This window comes from Macaca fascicularis, chromosome 9 (assembly GCF_037993035.2).
Source record: "Macaca fascicularis isolate 582-1 chromosome 9, T2T-MFA8v1.1".
Taxonomy (NCBI): domain Eukaryota; kingdom Metazoa; phylum Chordata; class Mammalia; order Primates; family Cercopithecidae; genus Macaca; species Macaca fascicularis.
Genome location: NC_088383.1, coordinates 91,030,349 through 91,043,477, shown reverse-complemented (window position 1 = coordinate 91,043,477; position 13,129 = coordinate 91,030,349). Strand labels below are relative to the sequence as shown.

Here is a 13,129-nt window from a genome sequence, read left to right as displayed (position 1 = left end):
GCTTTCCAGATGAAAATATAGTATCTAATGTAGAAGTCACATATAATATTTATTAAATTGGAATGCTATCATTTTAAATTATTTTGAAGCTCATTAAAGTAAGTCTGAACTGGCCAACTTTTTATTTATTAATTAAATGTTTGCCTAGAACAGTTAGTATCCTTTTCTAAGACTTAATTCCCAAATCTACAATCTTTCTTTTCCCATTTGGAAATGGGTAGGAATACTATTCCTTTCTTGCCCATCCCTTTCTCTATTTTCATTATAATAACAAATATGCCCTTGCCTAAGCATATGCCCACAATTAATAATACAGATTCACTGTACTGTTTCACCAAATTTAACCTGTTATTTTTGGAAATAGGATGTTTAAAAATGGTTTTGTTATTCCTTAATACAGGCCAAATGTCATCAGTATATAGTGGTCCAGATGTATTCTAAATATCAATTAAAAAACATTCTTTAACCTAACAACACACAACATATTTCAAAGAGTGAATAACTGTGAGAAGCTTGGAAATTGTAGGTATTATTGAAAAACTATTTTTTTTTTGCGTATGTGTTACAAGCATTTGCATAGGTTATATGTTTTATAGCTCTAGTTATAAAAATAGAGAATGAATTATATTCCCTCACATCTGTACAAAATGGTCAGCAAGAATACACATCTACAGAAGTTTAAAGTATTTACTTTCTTTTAGTTAATTCATGTTTCAGAACCTTAAAGACAGCAGATCATAATACCCATTGATTATAATGTCACATTTCAGTTATTATATTATTATATTTACTTATTATAACTTTTAGAATTTTAGGCGGAAAACAATAATTCTGAGTATAAAATTTGAATATTTGTACCCTAAAAATTTCCAATTCCATTTTCAATAATTTAGTAGAATGTTTCTTAGAGAAATAAGAAGACATTTAAAAACATGAAGTACTAGGTTTTCAAGTATATTGTAAAGCCATAAATAATATATAATCTAGCAGTGGTATAATAATTAATATATTATTTTTCAATTATATTAAGTTTTAAGAACTCGATGCTCCTAACATTTTTAAATAATACTATATAAAATACAACTCAAATGATATCAGCTCAAATTCATGTATACATCTTCACAGGTAAAGTCTTTTAAATTAAAAATAATTTAAAATTTTGTCATACATTAATGAACCCATTTTAAAGAACATGATATGTCATGCAAATGTTAATTTAATACATAATGCATTAGTAAAAACTGTTCTGAATATATACATATATTATGTTTATGTTAGAAAACCATTTTTAAACAGCAATTAGATTGCATTGATTCATAAAATTATTAAATCACAGCATTGCTAAACTCAATTTTTACTCTCCTAAGCATATTGGAATCTATGAGAATATACAGTAGAGATAGTAATTTGAATAGAATTTAACTTACATGTTTTGGCAAAGAAGAAATAAAAACTGGAATATCATGGGTTTCTAACATGCCTATTTGTTAGTTGTCCTTTTAAAAATTTCTTTATAGAAGCATTTTGAGTGAAGCCCACAGATTATTTAATAACTTATTAATTAGTCAAAAAAGTCTGTCCTTGCTGGCAATGTGGAATACACCATAGAGCAGGGGTCCCCCACCCCAGGGGCTGCAGACGGGTTACCTGCTCATGTTCTGTTAGGAACTGGGCCTCACAGCAGGAGGTGACCTGCGGGACAGGTAATGCTGGGCAGCATTACCACCTGAGCTCTGCCTCCTGTCAGAACTCAGAGCGGCATTAGATTATCATAGGCCCAGGAACCCTACTGTTAACTGCACATGTCAGGGATATAGGTTGCACACTCCTTATGAGAATCTAATAACTAATGCCTGATGATGTGAAGTGGAAGAGTTTCACATACCCCCATCCCCACAACCCACTCACCCAGCCACTCCTGGTCTGTGAAAAATTTTCTTCCACAAAATTCGTCCCTGGTGCCAAAAAGTTTGGGACTGCCGTGTTAAGGTGAAAAAGGGTACATGTGGTAATTATAAAAAAAAGAAAAAGTTCAATAAATATAGGAAAAAACTCTAGCATACATATGTATATGTGGACATATATACTTACATATACATGATTTTTCTGATTTGAAGAATGTATAAAAAATGAGAAAGTGACATTGAAAGCCCTTTTTAAGGATCATTCATAGTTAAATATAAATATACTCTCTCTATATATATGTGTATATGTTATATATATTTATATATATATACACACACACATTTTATATAGACAGGGTCTCACTATGTTGCCCAGGCTGGTCTTAAACTCTAGCTCAAGTGAGCCTCGGCCTCCCAAAGTGCTGGAATTATGGGCATAAGCCACTGCGCCTGGCCCACAGTTAAATATCTTAAGTCAAAACTTATAATTGTAATTGTACTTCCTTTCTCTTCCTTGCTTCACTCTTGAAAGGAATTCAACCCTGAAAAAGAGGTGGAGACTTAACTGAGTCATTCACAAATAAGAACTTTAGAAAAGTGAAAAAACATAGTTACATGAATCATTTCTAATGATTTGTTCATCTTTAAAGCATAGGCCAATATTTCAATTTTACCCAACTTTACGCAGCTGTATGATGCAGTCCAGAAACATCTTAGTGTAGAGAATTTTTTCATAAAATGTAAGACATTTTATTTAAATTAAATGGCTGATCAACCATAAGAATTCCACTGTAAAGTAACCAAAGAAGTACAATTCTTAGAAGACAATCATGAAACAGTTTTAAGAATTAAAGAAAAGTAATCACTTTTCACCAGGAATCAAACTTTTAGTTGGCATAGCATAAAATAATTTCTCACATTGGCAAAAGAAAAACCTCCAGAAACCTGCAGGCGAATGTCCTCTCCCCACTCCCACTCCTAAAGAAAATACAGGCTGGACCGAGGCACCATGATTTCTCCTGCCTTTTGGATTTGCTGTCTGTACCACAGATGTGTCTTCTAGTCTAATCCCTCTCATAAAACTGAGCAAATGGCATACCAAGAAATGGCATACCAAGACAGAGGATCTAACATGTGTTTGACCTTTCTGAAGCATCTCAAGTCCCTGGATTCTACCTGCTGTTCTCCATATTTTCAAACATGTTCTCACTGAAGTATCACTAGTCCCTGGATTCCACCTCCTGTTCTATATATATTTTAATGTTAATGTCCTATTCTCGTTGTTAAAATGTGAGTTTCTATACAAGTTGTTTCTTATTTGTACCTGAAGACTTTGAATAGGCTCTGGCACTCCCAGACATGGGATATCAGACAGATGCAGGCCTTAACTAGGTCATAGGACTGGACTTACATAGAAGTGGCTGTGGTTTGTGAGACTAGGTTGTTGTGGTTTTGTTGTTGTTGTTTTGTTTTTTCATTTTGTCTAAGGACTTGAAAATCTTCAGGGGACATGTGTGTTAAGATTTGTCTTCTTCTAGTGATCCTCTTTTAAAACACAAATCAGTCCTGTTAAGGAATCCATTAAATCAATATTAGTGTGAATGGATTTTTTTAGGTAGCATGGATGAATTCAATGTAAATGCAAACGTAGTATGTGGAAGAAGACCCATTCTCATTCTGTGAATATAGGACAGGGATGAGAATATATATAACATTATAGTTAATGAAAAATATATGTTTCTGGTTTATGTGAAATCAATTTATTTTATATATATATATTCTACAGATATAATACGAATTTCATCATATCACAGAGGATGAGGAGAGAAAAGATAGGACTGGTGGCTACTAGATCCTCCTGGGGGATTATTTTTTAAAAGGCACTCTTTGGCAATAATGGACACTAACACCTTCTGATAGATATCCACTGGCTTGAAGAAAAAAAGTGTCAGAAATTTATCATTGGAGAAAAGTCAATGTTTCCATTAGTATTAATGTAGCTAAAGATGGCTCAAGGGTAAAATTATTCAAAATACTATGCATCACAATAGTGCCATCCTGTGGACTACTCTCTCACCCCATGGGGAAAGGGGCTATGTCAAAGTAAAAGGAATTTCTAGAACAGCAAAACAAAATTATTTATATTTTTTTACGTAGAAATTGATTGTGTTTGCTATCGGTGGTGTAATTATTTTACAAAGAAGCCCTTGAACTATGGCAGAAATTCTGATTGTTGTGTCACTATGTGTCAACCTCAATATATCAATCGTAACGCCTGTGATTTGGGATTAATATGAAGCAAAAACAAACTTCTCTTAGGTTAAGTTTATTTTCCAAGATTTTAACTAGTTTCCTAATTTTTTCCCCAGGTTTCCAAATTCTTAGTGTAATACCAACCAAATATCAAAAGAGATTATTAGAGTTTCAATAAAAAAATAAAGAATAAGCTTATAATTCACATTATTCCATTACATGCATTATTAGAGAGGACATTTCATTAAAGCATGCAAGCTGCATTTTTTTTTTTTTTTAATTTCGACATGTAGATAGTTTAAACTAGAAGCCAGCCAACACTTTGATATAGCATAAGACAACTGGGAAATGTCAGTTGAGTAAAGTGGTTATTTAAAGAAAATAAGCAAATACAATATTCTTTTTGTCTATTGATATGTGATGCTGTACTATTATTGGGCAAACTTTTTAATTAGTAGAAAACTCTAATGCTTACGATCACAAAAACATGTTCTGTAAAATAGCACTGTATATGAAAATAGTACAAAAAGCAGAAATTAGAACTCTGACACTATAGTGTCAATGAACATCACACAGATTGAATACCACGGTAATGAATGACCAACATCTTTAGGCTGGAAAGAGTGGGAAAAATTAAGAATTTCATGGAGATGTTATTTTCAAAAATAGGCTCAATAAAATGACCTAACTCACCATTGGGTTCAGAATGTGATCAATCATCTCTTTCACTTTTATGTTACCTTTGTGAAGTTTTATTAATGGAAATGAAGAGATGTACTAGAAAAAAATGATTGTAGGCACTGTTAAATTCACTTTCTCTTTGTATAATTTCATGAAAGTGACCTGAACTGCTTTGCATTAGTAGGGAAAAAGATAAATATATAAATACATGAAATTAAAAGGTGAGAATAAAAAATAAAAAAGTTGGTATCTATCCAAGTGAGAAAGTGATAATCATAATGTTTAAAGTTATCATCAAACCAAACCCATCAGTACACTGATTTTTTTTTAACTTAAGATTTTAATAATGCTGAAACATTTCTGTCACCTCAGTACTAGTGCTTTTTAGTTTAAATCTCAAAGGGCCACCATCCAAGGTTGCAAATATACAAATGATAAAACTTTGTTATTTGAGAATGCCCATCTTCTAACAGGACAGCCATGACAATAATAATGGCATTGATAGAAGAAAACAAGAAAATTTCAAGAAGATAAATACTAGGGAAAGTTTTTTCATTAAAATGCAAGTATGACACCCTCCCTCACAAAAATCAAGTTCATTAACACTAAGCCTGTCAATTTCATAGAATACTTCTTGAACTAGGAGAACTGGAATCACCTATCCTGTTAGATATGCAATTAATTGGACCCCCTTGAACCAATATCTTGCATGTTAGGAGTTGTAAATCTCAATTGTTAAGCATCTTCAGGCACTAAAATTTGAGAAAAACTGTTCTAGAGCCTGGAACTAAAGAGTTTATTTGAAAGTCAATAGTTACAAAGGAGAGCTGTTTCTTCCCTCCTTGGGATTCTCAAGTCTTTTCAAAGCATTTACCAAGTGAAGAATCCACCCTTTGAGATAAACCTGCTCGTGCAGATTTAAGATAAGGTTGATTTCTGCTGACGATAATCCATCTTCTACACACACACACACACACATACACTCTCAAACACACAATGCTCAGAGTTTTGCTTTATTTCCTCATCTTCTACACTGTCCTAATTCTCCTTCAGTACAGTCCATCTTCCTAATTTTGTCCTACTCTCACCACTTTCATGGTACTCTGGTCTCCCTATACTCTCCATGTCCTCCAACACACCTGGATCAGCAGGAAGCCTAGGCATACACAGTATATACCCAGGAAATGTATAAACTATACTGTCAGGGGATTCGTTTATTTTAATTCAGGGCAACCCAACTGTGAGCTGCCCTAAGGGGAAGAATACAAGTAACAAGGGCCATTGCACAGAGGGAGATTTACGTTCAGACTGAAAGCTACAAGTGTACAGAAGCAAGAGAGAAAGAAAGAGAGAGAGAGAGAGAGAGAACAAATAAATAAAATAAAAAAGCAAGCAAGCACAAAGCAGCAGCAGCAGTTCAAGTTCCAGATTCCACTAGTTGCAGTTTAATGTAAAGGGATCCTCATAGAGGAGAGATGTTATTGAGGCCAGATCTTGGACCTTGCCTCCCACTGCTTTATAGGATATCCTGAAATCTACAGCACACATGTGTGAAAAAGTGGATAAAGCTATCTAATATTATTCTACTACAACAAATGAGATCAGAAATAAAATGTACAGTAGTGTCTTTATGGAACCAAGTATTGCAAGATCCGAATACTAACGGGTTCATTTATTTCACTGATTACCGTATGTAGATATGAAATTCCAGGCACTGATTTTTCATTAAACCACTCTCTTAAGGTTAACTTGTGTCTCTCTCTTTTCACCTATGAATCCATATTCTTGCCATGTAAATTGTAATACTGATTTTTAACATTTCCCCACAGTTCAAAAATATTGTTTGCCAAAAATCAAGGGCCATTTCTAATAATTCATGTAATTCCTGTTATTAGCTAATGTGTAAGAGTAGGGAACAATTAAACATGCTGTATACAAAATCTTACCATGCTGAATTGCACCCAAGATATTAGTTCAGTCATCCTCCCAATTACCTCAAAACTAAAAAGGATCAGATACTTAAATGAAAAACTTCAGGCAAGGTAGGAAAGAAGTCTTTTATCATCCCTGTATATTGCAAAAGTGTTCCATTCTCTCTAAATTCACATTATATTTATTAATGAGCAGCACATGGAAAGAAAGAAAATGAGAGAGAGAGAGAAAGAGAAGAAGGAAAGAAGGAGGGAAGGAAGGAAGGAACGAAGGAAGGAAGGAAGGAAGGAAGGAAGGAAGGAAGGAAGGAAGGAAGGAAGGAAGGAAGGAAGGAAAGGGAGGGAGGGAGGGAGGGAGGGAGGAAGGAAGGAAGGAAGGAAGGAAGGAAGGAAGGAGAGAAGGAAGAGAAGAAAAGATAAAGAAGGAAAGAAGTCAGGATGGTGGGAAAGTGAGAGACAGAAAGAGAGACAGAGATAACGATGAGAGAGATAAAAGAGAGAAACTCTAATGTCTTTGATATCCCCCAATTTAAAAGATAAGGATGTGACCCCTCCCCTCCATTTACATATAATGGAACAAGCCAAGTCTCCATTCACTACATGTGGACATTAAGAAAACTTGCATAGGGAAAACTTTTGGGGGGCAATGAAGGTGATTTCTGAGCTGCCACTGCAGTTGTATATGACACTGACATTTTTTCCCATAATTCTTGCCCACAGGAAACACATCCTTTAAGAAACTGAATAAAATCAAGTTGGACATTCTTAAAATCTACAAGGTATCAACTTCCCTGAGAAGCTCACATTCCCCCAACACAAACATATATATGTAAGGAGCAAGGCATTCAGGCGATGAGCTGTGAAAGGTACTTCCACCTTGTGAGGGTGCCAAGGATTTGGTTATTCCTGAACCTGGATCTGAAAAGCGGGGGTGGGGTGTGCGATGATAAATGAGGGTGAGAAGAATGTTTCCATGAAATCAGACACCCTTTTGGAATCTGGGCTGAGAATCAGGATCCCACCCCCTTGCCTACCTCCAGGCTCCAGTAAGCAACCGCTTGCGTCCTCCCCTGTGTTCCTTCCGCAGCAGCGGACGTAGGGATCCCGAGCAGCCAGGGAGCTTATGTCCCGCAGAGAGCTCCTGCCAAGCGCTTCTCTCTCGACTAGTTACCAATTGAGAAAAAAAGGGACAGAGACACACAACAAGGATGGTGATCAAAATCCAGTGTCAGGCACCAGTGTCCCAGAAGGTTCCGGCTCCTCTTCTGCGCCCTTACCGGGTTCTTTTCGCCTAGCAAAGGGTCACCCAGGGAGCCCCCAGCAGCAGATCCTTCCCTTTTGCTCCTCCTGATAGCGCCAATCTTCGCCGCCACTGCCACACTGCGCGCCCAGCTATCCACTCACCGCACAGCGAGAAGGCCTGGCGGAGACAGCGCGGGGGGAAGATTAAAAGGATAGATTTTTTGGAAGGGTAAGGGAGAAAAACTTTGATGTTGTAACCACACACAGGACTGAGAAGAAACCAAAACAAGTTGCAGCTTCAGGAGCTGTGAGGACGTTTTCGCCAGCTCGGGGAAAAACAAAATCACTCCCTACCAAAATCAGGGGGTGTAAGCTCCCCGCTACTTGAGCGATCACCGAGCGCACCTCGCAATCTCTGATCTTCGAACCTACTGAAAAAGCACAGGGCAGGGGGAGTCCTGTTGGTTCACGCCCGGGGTGCGAATACCAAAAGCGCCTCCCGCTGGAGAGGCTGCGGGGAACTCGAGGCAAAGACAGGAGGTAAACGCTGCGCTGGGAAGAGCGAGGGGAGTCCGAGCTGCCGCCTGCAAAAGCAGAGACGCGTCTCCCTTTGGGCAAAGTGACTGCTACAAAGTCTGTTCCCTCCTGCCCAGGGACAGAGACATTTAAAGGCCTGAACGGACGTCAGCACCAGTCGAGCTCGCTGGGTGAGCGCCAGGTCTCCCCGCCCCACGGATTGTAGCGCTCATAGGGCGATCTGATGCTCGCGAGGTAGAGTAGCTTACTTGGGGAGAAAACAGAGCTGGTGGCGCTGCGGAGTGTCAAACCCTGAAGCCCATCGTCAAGACGTTATACCGGTGGCAGTTCCGCCGTGAGTGCACTTGTCGAATTGAACAGAGCCAGAGCTGCGTGGAGAGGGGTCTGGCCACTCTGCGCGCGCGCACCCAATATTGGGTTACCAAGGAGCTCAACACCTGGTTTTTAGAAAAAACAAAAAAACACTTTTCTCTTTAGCTCTGGTTTGAGTCAGTATTCTGATTCGTTTCTCAAAGTTAGTTGAAATCCACCGAGATGTTTTTTACAAGAAAGGGATTAGACTTTTCTCTCTTGAAATTCCAATCAAGGCAATACTCAATCTTTCCTTAACCTCCACTGTCTGCTTCCTAACTCAGAGTCACAATGGATGAGAGTATTCAAATGTCTTCAAATAACCATTACCCTGCATTCTAAGGCGATTTGTGTACTGAGAGACCATTGGTAACTTAAAGAGACTTTGCACAAGGAAGTTGTATTTCTTATAGTAATACCTTTCTGTAAGTGGTATCTTCTGAGGATTCGGCATCTATTTCCAGATCGACAGTGAATAATTAAATTCTAAAACTCAGAAATAAAATGGAAAGTGGATTTATTTTTGCTGAGTAAAGTGATCAATTATGTTTCCAACTTGTTTTTACATTTTTGCGTGGTATATCAGCTATTAAAGCCACAGAATCAAAGATGGAAAAAAACGGAATTCACATTACTGTGGTCCTTTCCTACAATTCCTTTGAGGAAATACGTGTGTTTGTGTGTATTATGTGTATATTATATGTACATATAAAATACTGTCTGTGCTATTAGGAGCCCAGGTTCTGTGCTGAGCACCTTGAGCCTTGGGTAGAAAGTAGTGAAGAATGGGTAATGGAATGGAGAATCTGAAGACCAAAGGAACCTGTGGTTGTGAAAGGCATTTACGGCTGTATGTTTTTCCTTGTTTAGTTCCAACCTAACCAAGGTAGGGTCTTCCTTGTTTAGTCACTTGAAGTCTTTCAAAAGTGACATCAGTTTTACTTAATAATTCCACACTGCACACAAATATCAAAACATCAGAATGTATCCCATAACTATATCACAGTTATGGTTTGTCAAATAAAAATAGTATTTTTAAAGTGACATAAACACAAATTCCGCCAGACAGCAGGGCCCATATTTATTCCATTTTGCACAACCGCCCAGCGGCCCTCCCTCTAGCGGCGGTCAAGGAATCTGTCTCTCTCCTTTCACTTTGTGTGTGTTAAGTGTGTGCGCGCTCGCGCGTTTGTGTTGGGAAGGTTGACCACTAAGAGAGCTTACAAGTATCTGTAGGCTCTCCTGTGTAACCTCCTTCTCTTCCTAGCCAGGGCCTTTCACCCGTAGGCTCTCATGCGCTACTTCTAGAGCATCCTCTGATGTTGGTCCTGAACTGGGAGAATATGACCAAACTTGACAGAGACAGTACTGTCAAAAGGCGTTAGAAACTTCGGAAACTGGCAACAGTGACAGCATTTTTGCTCTGCGAAGAATACGCCCAGAAGGTTCAGAAAGAAGTCGGAAGTGGGCATGGGGAGAAAAACGTTGAAGGGCTATGGAAAAGCGTCAATAACATAAACTGACTTTACTTTTTCTTCATAGAAATACGTTTCCGGTGAAATTTTCTAAGAAATTGGGGGACAGTTAATTTGCTTGGTTGACGCTCACACTCCTCGCTCTCACTAGGTCTCAGGTCTTCCAAGCCTAGCACTCTCTCAGAATGCTTTCGGGTTGAGCGGGAGGGCCTCCTCACAGTAAGCAGGGCAGAGAAGGCAATGCCAGCAGTGCTTTCCTGGATTTCGCGACCACAATCCACCATCCCAAACCTCACTTCCCATGTCCTTGATTTTTGAGGCTTTTTGGGAGGGCATGACTTCAGGGAACATCACTCTTTCACAGATCAGGGGAGCATAGTCGGAAATCTTGGGTTGTATTCCTGACTCAGTCTGGGTGCGGAGCGAGTGGGGACAGGAATCGAGATGCAAAGGCAGACGCAACCAGCGCACCCGCGGACCGCGCGCGGCGGGAACCAGCTTCTAGCCCGGAGTCTGGGGTGCCGGGCATGCTCAGGAGGCTGGTGGGTGGTTATTCGGGATCACTGGGACATCAGGATAAAGGGGTCACTCCAATCCCTTGCAGATCAGATTCTCGCGGACTCCATGGCCAGACCTGCACAGCGCCCTTCATATGGTGGGCGGAGAGGGTACTCCTTGGCCGAATTGATCCCGCCCTGCCCCCACAGGGTCAGCCCCGCGCCCACCCACACATCCAGTCTCCGGGAACAAAACTCTGTCTGGATCCACACTGACCCGTTGACGCGCTTTCCCAAAGGAGGAACGACACTAACAAAAGCAGAATCATTCGTGGGAGGTTTTCCACCAAGAACTGTTACCTACTTCTCCGTGTAATCGGTTTCCACTGAAAGGGATGGGAAAAGGATCTCGCCCTCTGCTGTCCCTTTCGACTGGCCCGGGACTGCGCGAAGCCTGGAGCTGCAAGGGAGGGGAACCCCGGCACCCCAGCCTCTGAGCACCCTCCCCCAGCACGGCAGCCCTCGGCCCTCGTCACCAATTCCTAGGTAGAAAAGCGCGCGGCCGGAGCGCGCAAGTCTTGGCGTCCGGAAACTAACGTTTTCCGCCCAGTCATGGCGGCTTCCCCAGTGGAACACAGCGAAAGGGCTGAGGGCGACCGTGCGACTTCCTCCAGACCGCGAGCCCGGAGCACTGGCGGGAGGGCGGCCAAACGCGGGCCTAGGGCTCCCCCCGCGCTTCCGGGCGCGCCGAGAACTGCAGCTGGCGCGCTACTGCCTCCCCCGCGCGGTGCCCAAGAGCGACAGTAGAAGGAGGAGGTCTGCACACCTGCTGTTCCTGGTTACCCCAGCTCCCATTTCCTTCCCAGTAGGCCCATTCTCTCCATCCCAACTCGCTCCGAGGCTCCTGCTTGCTCCTGTTCCTCCCTCCCATTCCCCGGGTAACAGTCGACCTTAGGGTCACGGCAGAGTAGGTACTAACTAGCTGGCAGTTAGCGTGGACTCTTGACAATCCAGGGCTCATAGGACCACGTTTCCAAAAGCGCCGAGGAAAGGAACTTCCCTTGACTATGCCCAGAAGGATCAACTTACTTTGTGTTTGCGATCAATCAGAGCAAAGCTGCCTTCTGTAACATAAGCACGTCCTTGCCTTTGTTTTTGTTTTTTGTCTTGTTTTGTTTTTTTCAAGTCAAAGAAACAAGATTTGTAGTACTGTGTACACTAAAAACTGTTTCTCTTTTAAAAGATAATTAATATATTTTATTTATTTTCTTTTCTTAGTGAAAATAACGTTGGTTTAATGCATATAATAAAATACATATTAATACTAATTGATGGATTAAATTTACAAGACAGTACATAGTATTGAATTTCCACTTATTATAACCTGCTTTTGTTATAAAAATAATGAAACTCATTTTCTTAGATATATATATACACACACACATATGTATATATAAACTTACAGAAACAATAAGTTTCAAATTCACAGTACATGGCAAATAGAGTCAATATTTCTAGTGTAAGTCTTAAAAGAAAAGTAATGTCCTTACTCTCTCAAAAACTGTGTCAGAATTCAACAGAGCAATTGATTAGAAAACATACTCAACATATTTATTCACAAGTAGTAGTAAACTCAGAAAAAAAATGTATTGGTAGCCTAATAATTTATATTTCCTATAAATCTCATCTCTTATAACAACTTTTAAAAAGTGCCTTGACAAGCCAAGTATGTTCTTGAATATTTGAACAGATTGTCTTAAAATGTAGATTTTTCATTTCCTGCTATCATCAGTGATTGTCATAGCAAACATGCAAATAACATCTGCTTCCGTGGCAGATGCCAGGGTGGTACTGGCATCCTTAAAATGTCCACAGAGTCTGTCTGGACAGTGATTAGCATTTTGTGGGCCCACCTGTGCTGGGTCAAGCTCTGCAGCAGTAGTAGAGATACTGTTAAACAACTCAATGTTTTATGATTACTAATTATGGCTACAGTACTAAAATATAACAGTGATCTTAATGATATGCCTCTTCAAATTATATTTAAACATTTCCCAGTTACCTTTACACTAGCTATAGCCAATGAACAAGTTAAGAAAATATAGGAGGAATAGATAAAAAGATGTACATTTTTAATGATTTGTCTCATTCCTCCAGTTGTATTTGTCAGAAATAACATAACTAACATTTATTGACTATTTCTTGTTTGTTCAGGTCTACATGAAACTTTTTATGCACATGACCACATTATTTCCTAA

At 39.5% G+C, this 13,129-nt stretch overlaps 1 protein-coding gene across 1 annotated transcript in view; it reads right to left on the bottom strand.

Annotated features, from left to right (window-relative positions):
- Nucleotides 1-8,890, bottom strand: part of PCDH15 (protocadherin related 15) — a 1,788,406-nt gene extending 1,779,516 nt beyond the window's left edge. Inside the window, exons 1-2 of the mRNA XM_065521086.2 lie at nucleotides 8,047-8,890; nucleotides 7,804-7,932 (exon numbers count right to left, since the gene is read on the bottom strand). The gene's annotated coding sequence lies outside the window, so the exon portion shown is untranslated. The remainder of the gene's footprint in view (nucleotides 1-7,803; nucleotides 7,933-8,046) is intronic.
- Between the last annotated feature and the right edge of the window lie 4,239 nt (nucleotides 8,891-13,129).